The following is a 20,017-nucleotide window of genomic DNA, read 5'->3' on the forward strand; positions in this document are numbered from 1 at the left end:
GGTTCCAGCTATGTACAACCTAACAAGAAAGACAGCTCCAACTTCTCTATCTACAATAATTTCTGACTATAAAGGTCAGATGCTAGCCTATAATAAGTGTGAATAAAATGCTGGGTGGGAAACGTGGGGGAAGGAAATTACTTTTAATACAGAAAATAGAGGTCTCACTAGAACTTCACTTTTGACAGTGACTGTGATTAAAATGAGCACCTTGGATATGTAAAAGCATGGATTTTATTTTTGGAATATATGCAATGTCCAAAGAACCAACAGCTTGCTACATACTCAATTGTATTATCTCATTCTTAAAAGAATCCTAGAAGTAGCTATTATTATTATCCTAGTTTTATGGGCAAAAACTTGAGGTTGGAGAAATGTCCTACCTAAGGCTATGTAGCTCAGACATACAGAGCCAGAACAGCAGTCCATACCTGGCTTGTTCCAGAGCTTGAGATTTAACTGCTATGAAATGTGTATATCTGTGTATGTGTGTGAGTTTATGTATGAGAGTTCCACTTCATTTTTTTTTCAAATCTATTTTATTTCGAGGAAAACAAGGAAAAGAAAAAAACTAAAAATTTGAAACTATGTCAATCAGAGAGCAACAATGGTACATACATTGTACACTGTCATCCCCAAATCATTCACCCAGAGCTCAAGACATCTGCGAACAGTACCAGTGAGAGTTCCATTTTGTAGATGAAGAAACTCAGTTAGTAAAAACTCCAGTGACTTTTCTATTTCCTTATCAATAGAATTTTTGGCAAAGAAAGCAAATAAAACAACCAAAAACGTAGGACAGTATGTTTCTTTAAGGAGAGTAACCATAGAATTCAGAGCATTTCAAACCAAATCTTGTATGTCCCAAGTTAGGGAAACATCTGCATTTCTTGCAGACATTATTCTGATGTTTAAAAAAATTTTGTGTTCTGATTTTTCCATACTCTCAAGAAAGAAAAGAACTTAACTCAGGACTTAGTTTGTAACTCAGGACTTACCTGCATTTATTTATACAATAGAGTCTTAGTTGTCTAGCTAGTCTTGTCACCTAATTAATCATGTATCTCAAGTTGTGTATAAAATGGTTCATTAGAAAGGAGTAGAGAGGTTTATTGGTAGGTTGCAATTATAAGATTATGCACTTTTCAATGCCAAATTAAAAATAATTAATGAAGCCTCAAGTTTCCAAACTGTGGTAACATTAACTTCTATGGAGGCAACAAGAACCCTTTCAAATATTTTCCAGAGTTTCAAATTTTCCTCTCCTCAGATACACAGACCATAATCTTTTGCACAAGATTTCCATGGCACACTAATGGCACAATGGGTGACATACCCATTTTATATCACACCAAACGAGCTGTCCTAGCCACCTGGAGTGGGAACAGAAAACGGTCTGCAGCTTCTGTGACTTCGAACTCAACCTCTTTTCTGGAGAATAGATTTATAGTCTTCATCTGGAAGTTTAGCTGATAATTATTTTCAAATTAATGGACAAAGATTCAAGCAGGGCCCAATGCCAATGAAATGCACAATAGACAGCTGGTATCCCAGATTGGATGAAGCAAGGAGCAGATCAAGTATGTGCCTAGGGCACTGCACAGAGCCAGAAATAGCACATGAGTAGTCATTAGGAGGAAAAGCAGGCTTTAATGCACTGTGCTACATTTGTTTTATGATTCAGATGTAAGTTTTCTTGAAATGTATATGAGAGATTGGGGTGAGAGAGTGACATTGTGACAGCTTCTTTAGTGGTTAAGACTTCTAACCTCAATCCCAAAACTGAACAAGTTGACATTCAACTGATTGGTCATAATTCCTAAACAATTCTTCACTTATGACAAATACAGAAAACTTTTAATTCAGCCCATAAAATGGCCTGAGTGAATAACTGAGCCTATTTTCTAAATAATTGTCTTCATGAGACTCAGTGTTCAGCAGTAATTTGCTTAGACTGAGATTTCACCAGGGGAAACCATGACTAACAACACTCTAGAATGGTAGCAAACTTATGGTACACATGCTACAGTGGGCTCTAAAAGGTTTGCATTAGGCAGGTGTGATGATGCATGTCTGGAATCCCAGCACTTGGGAGGCTGAGACAGGAGGGTCATCATGAGTTTGAGTCCAGGCTGAACTGCATAGAAAGAACTTGTCTCAAAAAAAAAAATAGAGAAGAAGCCATGACGCAGAAGACAGAACGCTGTGCCCTGAGCCCCACTGCCAACAGGGGAGCATTGGTGAGCCACTGTCCAGCACCTCTCCACCGCTCCAGGAACTTCAGATCAGAGGAACTGAGGGGCCCAGCCCAGTCCTCTACATTGGGGATGGGCAGCCAGTGCAAGAAGTGCCTGGGACCCAGCAAATGGCTCATCGGGAGGAAAGCAGGAAAATGTCAAGACAAAGGAGCAAGGTGCAGTCTCAGACCTCCAGCCCACCCAGAACAAGTGCAGGAGACACAGACACAGAAGAATTCAGAAGTCACACACCTGAAATTCCTGAAATGAGAGCAACTCAAGTAAAGAAACAAGTCAGTGCTTAGTGCTTGTTTGATTAACTGTGTGTGCCCTTATCTGTTGAGAGGATAACAATGCATAACATAGTAACTACTGTTGACTTCCTATTGTCTGATTGAACTCATGACCTCAGCTTGCCACGCTTAAGCCACTGAGCTAAACCCCCAGCCCTACTGTCTAGTTTTTGAAATCCAATATCACTCTCATTGTTTTGTTTTGTTGCATTTTATTATTTGCTTTCTTTTGCTTTATTCTTTTTAAAATAAAAAAAAAATTACAAATGGCTCATGGTCCCTGCCTTGGGAATGTTCCCTGGAGGAATGAAAGAATGACCGAATGAACTGGGAACAAGAGACCTGATTCCAAACCCAGCCTTGTTTTGTTTTTCATTTCTAATCTGTACCTTCGAATTGTTTACTTTGAGTTTAGGTTTCTATGTGTATTAAATAGAACTATGTACTTCAGGAGTTGTTATGATTATTAAATGAAGTAACAAAATGAGACTATTTCGTGAGGGTAGTTGGTCTGTTATTTGAATGTCGAATGAGGTAGTTACTCAAAGTTTATTAAATTAATTCACACCCTATAGCTTTGATTTATTCATTAAATGTGTACATACTATGGTATGTAACAGGAGTATATTAGATATGAAGAGAGAAGCCTTCATGATAAACTCCTAGGAAATACAGTGATTTATGTTCACTCTGACACAGTCTAGAAATTATTGTCTTTGATGTAGAGTATAGTACATTAAACTCAACCCAACATCCCTCCTTAGTTATTCTCTCCATTTTAAAACTGAAAATAGGATAGAGGATAAGAATGTCTGTTTTTTTTTTTTCTTTTTTTTGGTGCCCGGGATTGAACCTATGACCTTGTACTTGCCAGGCAAGTGCTTGTGCCACTGAGCTAAATCCCCAGCCAATGTCAGGTTTTTTCCAATGCTTTATGCATACTTCTCAGAGAAATAACAAATGGCAAACACATGTATGAAAAAATGTTCAACATCACTGGTTATCTGAGAGATGCAAATTAAAACAACACTGAGATTCCTTCTCACCCCAGAAAGAATGACCATCATTGGGAAATCAACTAATAACAAAGGCTGGAGGGACTGTGGGGAAAAAGGGGTCCTTCTGCACTGTGCGTAGGGGTGCAGATTGGAGCAGCCAGTGAAAATTAGTGTGGCGATTCCTCAAAAAACTAGAATTAGAAGTTCCATTTGACCCAACTATTCCCTTTCTTGGTATCTTCCTAGAAGAATTAAAAACATCATACCACAGCAGTATATGCCCCCATGTTTACAGAGCAGCACAGTTTGCAATACCTAAATCTTGGAAATAACCCAAATGTCCAACAACCAAGGAATGAAAAAATAAGATGTGGGTTTTCTTTTAATACAATCGAGTACTACTCAGATGTCAAGAAAGATAAACTTGAGATATTTCCTTGTCAATGTATGCACCTTGAGACCTCACTCTTCAGTGAAATGAACTGTACACACACGTATAAATATCACATTGTTTTCCTGGTTTGAGATACTGAAAATTAATATACATAAGGACCAAAGTATATAAAAGGTATGGCAAAATAGGGAGAAATTGTTCAAAAGGAAGGGCAACTAGGGGAGGGGAAAGGAAGGAAGAGGAAAGAAAAAACCTATAAAAGAAGGATAAAACTTGGTAAATAAGGAGAGAAAGAGGGGTTGAAGGGGGGAGAGGAGATTGGGAAACAAAAGAGGAATCAAGATATATCATGTGAGGTACAGATTCCCTATGAGGAATGCGATCATTATGTATATCTAAACTGTACCAATAAACAATAAGAAAAAATATGTAAAACACATTTTTAAAAAGTGTAATAGTAATTTTTTAAATGCACACTTAATAGTTTGGGTTTTTTAAAAACATGAAATAGGTGTGAATGTCAGACTATTCGAACAAAATGTCAGCCCTCCATGACCTCTCAAGCAAAATGTCACCTCCCCTTCGGTCCCCTCTCCTAAGTGCAGCTTGATCTGTCAGGGTCCCTCTCTCCTCACCTTCCTGCCCAGGGCATTGGCTCCCACCCAGCCTCAGTCCCCCAGCACTCCATCTGGTGGGTTCTTTTCTGTTTTTTCGTGGGGCATGCAGTCCTCACCCCCAGCATAGGGTGACCAGTGGAATTGTTTGTTTTTCACGATAGCTAAAATGTGTTAGGAGTAAAACACTAATTCATCTCTGAAACAGGCTCTTTCACACTAGGCAAGTCAAAGAACACTTTTGTAAGCATAATAACCACCTATCGCTCTTCTAGGAAAGAAAAACTTAAGTCTCCCGGAAACTGAAAGCCAGTGCTTCTGACAGAAATGTTAAATGTGACACTGAGCAACCTACATTCTGCTCTATTTGGTAGAAATGCACCCTTGCAGATAAACATTTTTGTCCTAAATGTGGATTTAGTTTTGCCTTTGAAAATTGTACCTCTCCCAGGAAATATGTACAGTGTATGTTTTCTGCATGGATTTTCTCCTGGCCAGCGTTAAAATAGGTCCTAACAGTGACCAGACCTGGCCTTTTCTTAACATCACTCTGGATCTAGGAGCAGGTTTCCCCTGGCTGGGCAGTTAACTACTGTAAATGTGGGACTTTTGTGCTGTTTTTTATTTTATTTTTTGGTTTGAATAACCAGGGCTTTGAAGTGTGCCTTTTAAACTATAACCATGGCCTTGTCCTCTGAGATTGAACAGTATACTTTCCAGGCGAGGGTGACCACTGGATGTCCCCATTGTCCCATCCTAGGGTGGGAAGTGACAGAAGCCTGGGAAGGAACAGAGATTAACGGAGGTGACTTCTTTCTCTTGAGGAGCAGACAGTATGAGAGTATCATAGTGTGAAGCTGCTGGCCAGGCCATTTGAAACAATGGGTTTGGCACACAGTAGGGGCTCAGTGCTTACTGAATAAATAAGGCTCTGTTTACATTTACCACAGATAGGAGATTCTGAGTAGCAATGGACTTTTCCCAGCAGCTGAGTTCCTGGTTGCCCAGCGCTGGCCTGGCCACTTACAAGCCATCTTGATGTGGATGTTGAGATCCAGGCTTCACCGTGGGTTTCTTAACATCCTGTAAACACCTTCCCACACCTCTGTGCTCTCCTCTGCTTCGCCCTAGATGTGTGCACAAATTTCCCCCTTAATTCCCTAGAGCACAGCCAAAACCAAGCTGTGACACCCCACGCTTCACTCCGCGTTCAGGACTAACTCAAGCACAGTACAGAAAGTAGCTCAGAAGTGTTCTTCGGGGACTTACAGAAATTATTTTTAAATTATATTTAGTAGAAGAACAGATTTCTCACACTTCTTCCCTGAGGGCTGGTGCTCTTGTTTTGGAGGTGTTGATCCAAAGCCTTGTTTCTTCTGGAGGCTGAGAAAACTTGAATCCAATCCCTCAACTCCAACTTCCTTTTCTACCAAGCCCTGGGCACGCTGAGAACAGGACGCATCTTCTGTGCCCCTGCACCATCACTGATACCAGCACCGTGTCTAGGACATCGTGATGCTCAAATAAATGTCCACCGAGTTACCTACGGAAAATGCCACAATATTACCTTTAACTGATGAGCTGGCTTTGACCAGTTACTTTAGGTTGGTTATCAGAAAGGCACCACAGAAAACCAGTAAGGTGTCTCACTCCCCTTTATTCTGATGTCAGCAATTTAGAGTTGGAAAATATGTTTTAAGTACAAATTCCTACTCAAATCTATGCTATCATCGCATTTCCCAGAGAATACAGAGACCAGAGGGACCTGAGGGGCATTAGTGACCTCACTAGGAAACCCGAGCCCAGAGGCATCATCCTTCCCAGTACTGTGCTGCTAACACAGTCACAGTGTCCACGTGTAGATGGGCAGCTGAAAATATTAATTTGTGTCTTGGTCAAAAAGTAGTCTGAAGCAATCGCTGCCTTTGAAAAAAAAGAATACTATGCAGTGATCGCTGATTTTTAGAATCAGCACACTCTGTGGGAACACAAGAGAGTTCTAGAAGTGCTAGAATGTGGATCTAGAATCTGCCTAAAGAAAGTAGTGTGCCAGCGCCCCAGCCCAGGCCGATGGCACTCAAGTATGATTTTTAAAAAAATTCCTAAGTGATTCTAAATGCAACCAGTATTGAGAATCACTGCTTTTAATTTTTAATACGTTATTTTAAAGTACAATTACTTTAACTTTGTGCTGTGTTCTTACACATTTGCCAGCTCCTCAGTCCATATCCCCCACCTCCTCCCCTCCCTCTCCCCTCCCCCTCCAGTCTCTGATTAACTGGAAGTCACAAAGGACATCCGGTTCCTCTTTTGCGCTCACCAATACCCCGTGGGAACTTCCTGATCAGTGAGGGTCCACACCAGAAACACCTAATTTACATCGAGCATCAAGGATATCATTGCCCGCTGGGGACAAGGCAGAGCTGCCTTATCTTAGGGACCAGGTTTTCACAGAATCACAGCCCTGGCAATAAGCGTGTAATTTGTACCTTGGCCACCAAAGACCTCTTCACCTATAGGTGCATGTTCTCCATCTTCAGACCCTCCGAGAAAAGCTGTTTCATGCTTCCCTTTGTTATTTTGAGCCACGTGATCAAGAATGTTCTTGTGTTTAACCATCTGAAGCTGCTGTCTGGGAACGAAGAACAAGGCACAGAGTATTTGTTTACTGGCGGAGAAACTCACAGCCACAACCTGGCCTTCTCTTCTTCAGGCCACAACAAAGAACTGAACCTGCCGTTTACAGCATATATTTTACAACCCCTTTCCACTTCCCATTCCTCTTCTCTGAACCCAGTTAGACCCCTGTCTAATAGAAGAGCTACTAGCCTGTGGTGTCAGAGATCATCTGACAGTGAAGGAGGCAAGTTTACACGATCAAAGTCTTCATTGTGAAGTTTCACTGCATCCACATGCAAGCACTTTCCATTTTCCCTTTTATTATATAATTTTAAGGCATAAACTGTAGTCACTGGATCATAAATTGTAATTACCTTGCCTTGCATCTAAAAGCAAAATGCAAACAAAGCTTTCTTGCTATGGTAATTTCTGTAATTTTATACATAGCATTAATAAGACTGAGTATAATTCAAATGTACAGCTTGCACCCACAATACTATAAACATAAGCTTTTTCTCAGAGAAATTGTCACCAAAGTGCCAACCCAGATAACAGAATGAATCATTAACTCCTCAGGCAGACTTTACATTTTCTTTATGTAGTGTTTTCTATATTCGTGGTAATATTGTGCCACTTTTTACCAGCTAGTTAAGATCTCATTGTATAAACAGTAACTGAATATATTCATGTCAAAGATAATCATTCCTTTAAAAGGCTTCTTTGTCAGGTATTCATTAAAGTAGGTTTCACATCAAAATGATAGTCACTAATACAGGGCAAACATCTTTTCCCTTTGGCAGGTTTTTAAAAATTTTTAAATTTTATTAGCACTACATCAAATTCTTAGCTTAGGTTCTTTAATAGCACAAAAATCTGTTTTATGAATACACACCAAGTAGCATAACGTGTGTGTCACACAAATAGACAGGAGGCCACACTGGACTGGCACGTGTTCATGGAAGTATCCGAAATCAATGTTCTGGAAATATCTATTTCCACCAAACAGCACTTCCATTTTCTTAATATTGACCTTTAGAAATTCACTTGGTGATAAATTCTCTACATGAAGGCTTCTCCCCAGGTGACGTTTACTACTCCAGGTCGCACAAAGCCTTGAAGCCCCTGCTTCAAGACAGGAGGTAACAGGGACAAACTGTGATGCCAGTATGATTCCTCTGCGTCAGTCCACGAATGTTGTGAGCGTGGGAGTGGGTAGCGTAGGCGACAGAATTTCACAAAAGCACCCACACAAAGAGCTGGCCTGTAAAAGCCACAGCACACACCGCTGTGCCTCTCTCCAAAGCAGTCTGTAACCTTGCTCAGATTTTCCAGAGAAAGCTTGAAGACCCTCACTTTTTCTCATGAAGGATAAGAGGAATGATTCAGGAGGACAACTTGATTTCTGAGAGGGAGACAGAAAAGGACAAGAATTGGGGTCACAGCTGCAAATGAGCAGCGTGAGAATAATAAGTAGCCTTGATGGATGGTCAGAGGCATTGAGAGTTGTGACATGAATGCCAGTCTAAAAATAAATCCCCGCCCCAGAGTCCTTCACAGGAGAGACCCTTCTTTGTTCTGGAAAATCCTGGGCAGGTAGCAGGAAGTCATGACACCCACGCTGTCTCCGTGTGAGGAGCCTGCTGGCACTGTCACCCAAGTCTGCCGAGCTGACCTTGGAGACGCTCACTGGCCTAGTTGACAATACTTGATCACACGTGTTTGCTTGATTATTTATACCTGTCCTCAGGCTTTGCTTGTTTTGTCTGATTTTATTTTGGCAAATCAAGGCACTGCCACAGGGAGAACTGGCTCTCAGAATTGTAACCTGATGTTTTCCAAACTTAGGGTCACTCCATCCACATGTTGGGGTGTATGCTAGAATTCCCTCCAGCGCTGTTTTCCAAATCCTGAGCGCCACCGCTCTCTGTTCTGTGAGGGGGGCGTCTAGTCTGCTCTTTTCTGTGCATTTTTTTTTATTGTGGTACAATATTTAGAACATAAAATGGACCATTGTAAGAAGCACAGTTTAGCAGTGTGGTACTCACAATGTTATGCAGTGATTAGCTGGTTCCCGAACACTTCAATCGCCCCACAAAGAAATTCTGCACTCATGAAGCATTTCCTGCACCCTCTCCCCCCACCTCCTGGCACCGCTATCCTGCTTACCACCTCTGAGGAGGTGCCCACCCTGGATATTTCACATGAATCGAGTTATTGGATATATAATGGGTCTGATTCCATTCACCCAGGGTGTGTTTTTCGAGGCTCCCGCATGCTGCTGCATCTGTAGTTACTGTATTCAAAAGCCATTCCTATTGGAATAGAGCTTAGCTTAGTCAATAAGCTAGATACGTGGTGTCTGAAGAAAGTTTTAATAGTACGATGAAGTAAAAATGTGAATTTTTCCACTTGACTGATATTATATCTACAGGCATGAGCATGTAGCTCTTGTGACACTAAAACACAAAGCACCCAATGAACACTGTACATGACCTATATGTACAGTGTGTGAGTGTGAGTGTAGACGGACTGTTGGAAAGTATACTAGTACAAGGCCTTCTTTCGGGCCGTAGGAACAGGTGTGTGATCACAGGAAGTCGCACTAAAAATATTATGTTGAAAAAGTGATGTCCCCCTTGTGAATGATATGGGGTACTGTGACTGAGATCATGGATGAAATAAGGGAAGACGTTAAGACTGGACATTGTTAGTTTTTTTGTAATCTCTGTCTCTGTCTGTCTGTCTGTCTCTCTGTGTCTGTCTCTGTCTCTCTGTCTGTCTCTGCCTGTCTCTCTCTCTCTCTCTCTCTCTCTCTCTCTCTCTCTCTCTCTCTCTCATTTTTTGTCGTGCTGGGGATTGATCCCTGACATTGGACACAGCAGGAAACTACTCTATTACCAGGCTACAACCCTAGCCCACACTTTCTGCTTTTAACTGTGTACCTTCTTGTTTTTCTTAGGGTGAAATTAATTTTGTTTGCAAAATAAATTCATTCTAAATTCATTCTGTGACTTAACGGACTTAGGAACTAATGGAGGGAGCTTGCTTCATTCTGCAAAACTAATTTACTTCTGACTGAGAGATGTTAAGGACAAGCCCCTTCCTTGCCCTCGTATCTCAGGGACCAATGGAGTTCTCAGATTCCTGGGTTCTAGGGTTCTCTGTGGTATTTGTACAAATATAATCTCCCAGATCCTGGAGATTCTGACCCAGTCTGGATGAAGATCGGAAATCTGTGCCTTTAACAAGTATCTTAGGTCAGAGTTCTCCAATTTTAAGTGTGTTAGGCTCCCCCCCAAGGGCTTGTTTAAATGCAGTGCTGCACCCAGCTGCCTGGGTTTCTGATCAGTAGGTCCGCAGGGGGCCTCGGAATTTAACAACATCCCTGGTGACGCTGATGCTGGGGGAGGACCACACTCTGGGAACAATCATCTCAGGTTTCTAGAAATAGTGGTGTCTGGACCACACTTAGAAGCAAACTAAATCACACTTCTGTGAACTAAGCACAGATTATAGTAAAAACCATGGATTTTACAGTGGTTAAAAAAAAAAATCTCTGCCCCTAGCCTTGGAATTATTAATAATTTTTGCAAACAATTTTAATAGATTAGTATTTTAATCTTCAAAAGAGTCAGTTAAGGACCTAATATCATACCCTAAAAACAGTGTTTTCCTTTTTGAATGTCAGTCATTATAGTATATTATTATTTTTGTTTGTTTTAGCTTGAGACAGGAGCTCACTATATAGTGCCTGCTACTCTTTTTTTGTTTGTTTGTTTGTTTGTTTGTTTTGTCTTTTTTATCAAACTCATGACCACACACTTGCAAGGCAGGTGCTTATGCTGCTGAGCTAAATCCCCAGCCCCATGCTTCTCTTAATTCATAACAATCCTCCTGCCTCAGCCTTCTGAGGACTAGAATTACAGGCATGGGTCACACACTCGGCTTATATTATTATTATTGATTACAACAAAAACTAATGTCCAGCTTCTAAAATAAATATGCATTGAATTTACCTATATGATTTTAAAATTTAAATTAAAATTTTAATTGATTCATTAAAAACTTAAAAATTATACATATTTCTAAGGTTACAAACAGCATTTACTTTTCACTTTCAGGTGTACATATTGAAGTTTATAAATTATTGTGTTGCAGATTTGGTTTAAAATAATATGAAAATATCAACTGAAGCACTAAAAAAAAAATTTCAGTGTTTAATGGTTTGGAGTTTCAATTAGAAAACTGATTCAGGGGTACAGCCTGCTGGATATTTCTGATATTGCAAAGGAAAAAAACTGTCAAAGAACTTTCATTGTTTAATCTTTCCTTTGTGGTATAAATTCTCCAGCTTTTTTTTTTTTTTTTTCTTCCACAAGCCTCGGAAACCTTGAAGAGCTTGAAATTTTCCTGTGTCCTATGGGGACCTTGTGCCAGGCGTTCAAGCTTCTGGGTCCTGCTGTCTCCACGATGAGGCAACAGGTCACCCAGCAGGGTTGTGGTGTGAATTTAAACAGTTAAATTCCTAGCACAGTACGGGGTTCATTGTGAGACCTCATCAGCTTTCTATAAACATATGTGTGCGGATGAGTGTGTGAATGTGTGTGGATGCGTGTGTGTGTGTGTGTGTGTATACACACGCCAGTGAACAAGCAGAAAATGTCACTTTCTGATCTTTCTACACAACCTGTCCACGTTTCATTCTGTTTCAAAACAACATTTGCCGGGCAGGCTGGGCCTTGCTTCTCTGGATTTTGACTTCTGCTAGCTCTTACTTTCCTTGGTTAGGAAGGATTACACCCTGGGAGAGTCCTGTCATTTTTTGTAGGTAATAAAATTTAATGAAGAAGGGACACCTCCCTACTGAATGGTTTCCTGTAAGTAAAATCCGTGCCTAGTGCCTGAAGGCAGTGCCTCGGAAATGCTAGTAGGCCTCTCACTTGAGGGTTCCAGAGGTGTGATTCAGCAAACGAGAACTCCAGGAATTCTGATGAGATACGTCCAAAGGTTACACAATGCAGAAAACACCTTGCACTGACGGATGCAGCAGGAATCGGGATTTTTGCCCAGTTTGCAGCAAGGATTCACCTGGAGAGAGCCACCTGCCATCTCTATTCAGCGGGAGCTCCCGCTGGGTATCTGTTTGGTTGCCAGGGGGCACTGTGGTTCAAGTTATGTGTGCCCTCAAGTCTCAGGGCTGCAAGCTGTAGGGATCCTTCGCTGCAGTACAAGACCCTTATTGACTGCCCAGGTACTGCCCAGCGTTGGGCTTGTTCAGCCAGTCCAGGGTCAGCTCAGAGTGACACAAAGAGGGCATTCAGAAAACACAGGCTGCATAGATGGGTGCTTTTACACCAGGAGATTGGGGCTTAACTGCAAGATACATTTACTTGACCTTTGTGTTTCTCCCAAGCACTGGGGGCCCATCTGCCTTAGCTCAGGTAAATGTGCAGCAGAAACTTTGGCGAATTTCCAGTCTGGACACCCAGAATAGACCAGCTACATTTGTGGAATACCGATGTCTCCCCACCCCTCGCCTCCAGGGGCTTATCAAAAACCACACCCCCACAGACACCCTTAAAGCAGAGCAAGGTTCAGGGCCAAGAACCTTTCCCAAGGTTGGGGGGGGGATAATTAGGATTCAGTGTTTGGGTGATTATGCAGAGATTAGATAGGGCCTGTTCTTAACAGACAAGTGTTAGGGAAGGGTGTTAGAGGACTACTTTTTTTCTTTCTGTTTTTAACCTTGCATAACACTGGTTAATGTTCTTAAAGTAAGGTGTGCTAACTTACACAGGTCATGTGATAGGTCCCTCGTACTCATGATCAGTAAATCCAGATTGCTTTACTGTTGAAAAATCTATGCACTAGATAGTGACTTGTTTTCTAGGGTCACAATCACAGCGTTAGTGAGTTTTACTTTGTTCCCACGACAGCAATCTGAGAATCACTCAGACTGAGCTTACTTTGGGCATCCCAGAAACCCACTGGAGAGGAACATTGATCCTAGAACAATTAGGAATGCATTAATTAAAAAAAAATTTTAAATGGCCTGATTTTAAAATGAAGGGTTTTAATCTGGGAATAAAGTTTCAGAAACTTTCACCATATTTTCCTGTTTTTGAGCCACATGCATTTATTATCTTCTCTAAAATAAGTATTTGTCACAGAAGAAATATAATGCAGATTATGTTACAGTATCAGTGAACTGGCTTTTTTGGAGGGGTACAGGACTCAACTCAGGACCTTGCTAGGCAGACACTTATGCCACTGAGCTATATCCTGGCCCAGTGAATTGGCTTTTGAGAGCGAAGACTTCACCATGCACTCACAGCAATAGAAAGTTGGTATTGAGGGGCTGGGGATTTAGCTCAGTGGCATAAGCACCTGCCTTGAAAGCAGGTGGTCATGAGTTCGATCCCTGATACAGATAAAAAAAAAGAAAGAAAGAAAGTTGCTATTGAACCCTCGAGTGTGAACTGGGGGATGCGCATCATCCTTCTTGTGTCATCTGGTGGGAAACGCAGATGGTTTTACCAGCGCTGGTGTAGATTATTTGACACCAATTTTTCCAAATTTTCATTTGTAGCCTAGATTCCACCCTGTACTTACTGAGTCACATCAAGTGATCGGTCTAAATAATCCTAAGGCAGAGAAAAGGAAATGTAAGCCATGTCTAAGGACACAGATAACTACGGCAGGATGTGCTCAAGCCCCAGCCCACATCACTCGGGACATCGGTCAGCGATTTTGTAGATAAGACAGAGGCCATTACGGTACTCACTAGCCACGATGCTACGGTGCATCCTGTTTATTCAGCCGAGCACAGCTGAGAACAGGATCTGCAGACTGAACTGGCCTCTGTTAAGGGGTTATGTGGGGTTTCTCAGCTTTCCTTGTCTCAGCTCTTTCCCCTTCTCTGCATGATGGAACTTTACTCACCTTTCCAGTGCCTCTGTGAGACCTGGTCACAATCTGCCGACGTGTCACACACACACACACACACACGTGTGCATGTGCTGCTAGGACCAACGGGCTCTTCCTTGTTCTTCCCAGAGTGCTTTGCTCTCACATTCAGTTTCTGCACTCAACCGTATCGTGGTATCCACAGATCACTAGAGCTGTTTAAGGTCGAAGCTGCAAGACCTTCCTCTTTAGGCGCCATCAGAATGGGTGGACAGAAGTCCTTGGGGGGTCACTGCTCCTGCTCATTTGTCTCCTTTGGTTCAGTATAGCAGCCACTCACACCCCACTCCCAGTGCCTGGGCTGCGGACAGATGGCGAGCTATGGCGTGCAGGATGTGTGAGGGAGCACAGTGTGGGCGAGGTGGTAAGCAGTGCTGGGCCTGCAGGAAGGGCGCTCGGAGGACGAGGGCTCAGGAAGGCACCTCCCCTTCCGGGAGCTCTCCTCACCCTCTTTCCTCCTCTTCCCCAACACTAAAGAGGCAAAGAACTGCAGAGACAAACTCTCTCAGCTGGCAACTTTAGTTTCGCTATGGATGGCAGAGGACTTGAGTGTCAGTGACAGTTCAGGGGACAGTGAAAAGACAAAGCACTCCTGGTGTGTCCCCATTAGTGAAGCCTATCTATGGAGTCCAACCCCAGACATGTGGCCTTCCTGGGGCTTCACTGTGATTGGCTTACAGTAGACACAAGAGCTCCTCCCATGAGCTGGCTCCAAAAGAAGCAACCATTTCTCCTGGAATCCGTGGGGAGAACCATCACCCCCTCAGCAGTGCGGCCTCTAAGAGCTGCTTCACCCCCAGATTCTCCCAGCACTTGTTTGTTAGAAGGGTCCCCTGCTATTAGATGGCATCTTGATTCATTGTCCCTGGATGGGACCGCAAGCTCCTTGAAGGACAGAATCCTATCGGATGCTTCCTTCCAGGGATCCTAAGACGATAGATTGAGCCTGGTACATATCCTCACTTAACTGAAAAGCAAATGCTTCCATTACTTTTGATATTTTTTTCTCTTGCATTTGCTCCTCTACCTCTCATGCATATCATGCTACTTTCTTTCCCATGCCCCATCCCCCCTCCTTGCTAACTATCCAGCTCTGCCAGAGGCACCATGGTAAGTGAAGCCCAGAGCAGTGAAGTGAATATCCTGGGACCCTGCCCTGGAGAAAATGTGACACTGACTGAGCCCACTTCCAGGGGACACGGAGAGAGGAGAAGCAATAAAGGTAAATTACACCCGGGCTATTAGGGCCATAAAGTATGTTGCAACCATGGTCCAAAGCAAGGTCATCTTAGAACCAACAGAAACCCCAAAACAGGCACAGTCCCCTTTGTTTCCTAATTGCAGGTAGTAGACACACAGTCCTTCCCCATCTGTCCTCAGGTTGGTGACAATGAGAAAAGCAATTTAAACCCATCACAGGCTGAAATTGCTACATTTCATGCTTACCAGTTTCATTTCATCAAGTTGCCCGCTGAGAGCGGGTAGGACAAGCGTCACTTTGAGTGTCACACAGATGACACACCCGTGAGGGCTGCAGGGTCTGGATGAGGCCCAGGGAGGAAAGGTGGGGTCTGAAGTCCACAAGCAGGAGGTTGTTCAGGGAAACTGCAGGCAGGAGAATGGTGAGAAAGAGATTTCCAGCCTCTCAGAAAAGAGCATTTCTGACCTTCTAGTGGGTCCGAGCCAAAACCTTTGCGTCCTTGGTATCTCCCTGCTGTCGCATCCAACATCTCTGCCACCTGTCTGTCTTGCTGGTTTCAGGGCAAATTATTCCCAACTATTCCAGGATTTCCACTTCCCATCACTCACCCAGTGCCACCAACCTAATCCAAGCTGCCACCTGCCCCCTGCTGCCACTGCGGTGACCTCCTCACTGGTCTCCCTGCCTCACTCCCTCTGCCTCTAGGCTGTTTGCTGTTTGCCACGCAGCATCGAAACAAGCTTGGCAAACCGTGTGTCACACATCATTTAGGGTGACGAGAGCCACTGTAACAAGAAAATCCTCAAATTAAGTGAGACCCAGTTTGTTTCATGGCTACCTCCTGAGCTCTGGGTTTTATAGCACACAGCCCTAATTAGGGCTCCCAAAGCCCAAGCAAAGGGCAAACCCAAAGCTTGAATTACTTCACTGTAAACCTGCCTTTCTGATGAGACTTTGCTCTGTTGTATTTAACTCATCTTGGCCTCTAGGTGGGAAACTCTAACATGTCTTGAAAGGTTTCTATGAATCCTTTTTTCACTGTGCATCTTTTCCTTGAGGAGGTGCGTGTGTGTGTGTGTGTGTGTGTGTTTGTGTGTGTGTGTGTGTGTTGGGGCTTAATACTGAACTTCAGGACAAAACCCTGCATGGGGCAGTGACCCAACAGACATAGCCTCAGGGAAGCTCGCAGAGGGTTGGTATCCTGAGCTCTTTTAAACTACATTGCCACATTCCGAGTATCACAAATACTTCCTTGGCCCCAACGATACTTTAGGGAGGAATTCGCTTTCTGTCATTTCTTCCATTTAACCCTCCAGACTGTCTGTTTCAGCTCTGCCCTGCTGTGCACCCCAGGAGGCTGAGCCAGCTGGGTGTCCGAAGTCTCACTTTGGGCCCTGCTCATGGGGGCTTTGGTGTTTGGGGGGACCAGCAGACTGAGACACAGTGGGTTATTCTTTCCCCTGGCTGTCGTGAGCTGGCTCCACCCTCCCTGTGCGGAGTGTCCTCTGAAACACCACCCCTGTCTCCAGCGTCTGCAGCCAGCTCTGTCTCCTTGACATTCAGCCCAGCGAGGTGGTGGTGACTCCCCGAGTCACAAGCCTGGGGAACGGTGCCATCCCTTGCAGGCTGCCTCTAACACTGTCCACGTCTTTGCAGATAGTTCTTCTACGGAGCTCTCCTCACACCACCCAGACTGAACACTCATCTAGCTTCTTCTTCGCCCTTGACTTGCGTCATAGTGTAATTAACAAAGAGGAAGGCAGTTCTTCAGAAACATCGGCTTGGAGTCTCCAAATAAATAATGAATGAGGAGACATAAAAAGCACATCAGCCAATTTACTGTGACGGAAAGATAGTTTCAACAAGCATACCTGGCTTCCTTCTCTCCTGGCAGGTGGGAGTACTGGTAAGCAGCCCCCAAAGAAAAGAGCAACAATGGAGCCTCAGGGGTAAGAGGATCCAAGTTCAGTGTCAACAAATCACATGCTCCTCCAGTCAGGAAAGACCCTTTAATATCAAGGAAACTCTATTAATTTATGTTGAATATTCTCTGATTAAATACTCACAAAATTCAGAGAACATTACAATGGCCCATTCCATTACATGGGCACTTCCGGTTGTTAAAACATAGTGAGAAAATCTGCCTCCCTCTAACTTTCCCTTGGCTTTTTTTTCTTCTGGGCAATGAAGAGCCAAACCTGAGTTTGCTCCCTTAGGGTAGACCTACAGGTACCGAGGACAGCTGCCAAGCTGGGGCCAGGCAGGCACAGGTTCCTCTGCAGAGACACAATGACATATCCCTCACTGCCCAGTGACTTGAGTACGGTGTCCAAAAATGGACATAATACTCCAGCTGGACTCTTGCTCAAAATAACTGTTCAACATTCAACTAGGTTTGCCTCATCATTCCTCCCCCTCTGCTCAAAAGATACGTCTCTTACTTCTGGGACACATTTAAAATTAATCCATTCTCTTCACACCCACAGCTGCTACCTCCTTTAAGTTGGCTAAAATTATCTTCTCCCCTCACATCATTTCCTGTTTCAAATGCTTCTTTTACAGCTACCCATGGCTTTTTCCATTAGCTCCCAGTTTCTTGATTTGATTGTTACTGCCTGACCCCAATCACTATTTTTACTGCTTCCCGATTTTCTTGTTCTCTTTTCTCTTCTAAAACTTTGTTCCCTGTTATCCTTACAGAGTGCACCACTGGTTTCACACTGAACTTTGTTTGAAATATTCAATCATTTTTAGTCTTTTCCCAGTTAGGAACCACTTTTACATAGCCACTTCATGTTTAAAGTTTAGAAGAAACACACATACACAACCCAGAATATTTCTCCTTCAAAGTTCATGAACCTTTCTGTTTTAGTGTTTTGATCACATTCTCTTTAAATTTTGGTGTCAAGAATAAGCTGTTAGAACCCAAGTGCTATCTTACTACCTACCATGAAAACGTGGAACCCTTTATAAAAGTCACAAAAAACGCATAGAACTTGAAGTAGCATATAACACTTGAAATAATGTTGGTTGACCAACATTTGATTGCACCAAAAAATGTATCATGCCATTCACATTAACTATAAATATTTCATAAAATATTTGTCACATGGGATCTCACTTGTACTTAGCTTTATTTTTCATTGAGACAGAAGCCTGAGGCTTTTATGAAAATCTACTCTGCAGCCTTGATTTGAAAGAAGAGATTGAGCTAGATACTCGATAAGAGCATTTACCGACTATATCTGTGCAAGCCTGGACACATGCCAAGTTAAAAAAAAAATGACATCTGAACAGAGATTCAAAGAATAATCTCCAGTGTCACAATGTTTGTCTACCAGAATTCCTTTGATTATATGTATACAACATCTTTATTGAAAGAGCTCAAAGTTTTTCGTAGATAATATCTTTATAGTACTTACAAAAGTCTCTTTAGACGTGCAGAAACCAGGAAGATCTGGGCTGTTTTTGAAGAACCAGGCTTTAAGGGGAGCAGCAAGGCCTCAACCCTGGAGTCACCCCTCTTGACAGGTTGACAGCCTGACCGAAGTCAAGGTCACACATTTAGGTATTGGTGTGCCAAGGAAAGACTCCTTGTTTAATGATCTACCCATGGGGCCTGGCTCCCTTCCATGTGTACGAAATCAGCCCTAAGGTACTGCCAGAGAGGACATGACTCAGGCTCTATCTACACGGATTCGATCTTCTGAAAGGTTATGGGGGTGAGAATCAGACACGGAAGTCATATGGAGGTGCTACTCACGTGGTAGTGACCCCGTGGCCTGTCCTTCCTCAGAGCCATAACGGAACGCTATTCTAGCCAGCAAGCCCTGCTGGCTTTGCTCCTGTGTCCCACCTGCCACTCAATTCCTGTCCCCAACGCTGGCCCCACTCTGGATATGGCTCCTAGACGTCTTGTTAGTATGTTGCTGCTGCTGCTGTGCTCCTGGAATTTTAAAAAGTCCATGAATCTGCCTTAATAACCTCCTTCCATTCCACCAATCAGGGAGGCTTGGAAGGGAACATTTAAGTCTGTGACTGAAGAGAAGCAGCCTTCCTCATCCACCCGCACCCCCTGGGGAAGCTTGAGCCTCCTGTCTAGACTTCTGAATATGCATCCCTGTCTTTCCATCCCACCAACTTGGACCCGGCCTCTCCGTGAACTACCAGTGTCTGCCCAGCATGGGTCTGACTGTACCACTGTCTTGTAGGGGTTTGCTTTCTGCTTTCTCCATGGCTTCGGTGGCCATTATATGATTTGCCCCAAGTTCCTATTAGTCTCTTGCTACACCCATCTCTCCTGACTTGCTTCCACTTGCTCCTTTAACGCCCTGTGGCACATGTCACAAAAGGTCACCTGCGGGTGACGAGGACTGACACTTGCTTCTTTTCCGCTCCAGAAAGGCTCCCTCCACACCATGCACAGCACATGCACTGCAAGTAGCTCTTCTCTGACTGGAAGCGCACGAAGGTCCATGGCTGGGCTGGAACTGCGGACTTTGTAACTCAGAATCCTCATTACTGATGAGCTGCCCTGAGCCATGCATGGCGCCTGGAGACAGGACCATTTGTGTTCCCTAAACTCAGATATTTTCTGCTTAAAAACTGCTTTTCTACTGGCAGAAACAAAAAAAAAATTATAAAGGACTTCTATCTAGGATATATAAAGGACTCTTATAGCTCAATAAACAAACA

General features: G+C 43.2%; 1 long non-coding RNA gene across 2 annotated transcripts; it reads right to left on the reverse strand.

Annotated features, from left to right (window-relative positions):
* Positions 1-520: 520 nt before the first annotated feature.
* Positions 521-15,916, reverse strand: LOC106025428 (uncharacterized). 2 transcript variants are annotated; one of them, XR_010050930.1, is made up of 3 exons: positions 15,568-15,916; positions 7,026-7,168; positions 521-6,079 (listed from the first exon to the last, which is right to left on the reverse strand). It is a non-coding gene; the product is annotated as an uncharacterized LOC106025428 (long non-coding RNA). The 2 variants fall into 2 exon arrangements; XR_001199002.3 differs by lacking the exon at positions 15,568-15,916 and adding an exon at positions 14,098-15,038.
* Between the last annotated feature and the right edge of the window lie 4,101 nt (positions 15,917-20,017).

The sequence above is a fragment of the Cavia porcellus genome, unplaced genomic scaffold, assembly GCF_034190915.1.
Source record: "Cavia porcellus strain 051 isolate PalLab524CR breed Dunkin Hartley unplaced genomic scaffold, mCavPor4.1 scaffold_12, whole genome shotgun sequence".
Lineage (NCBI taxonomy): Eukaryota > Metazoa > Chordata > Mammalia > Rodentia > Caviidae > Cavia > Cavia porcellus.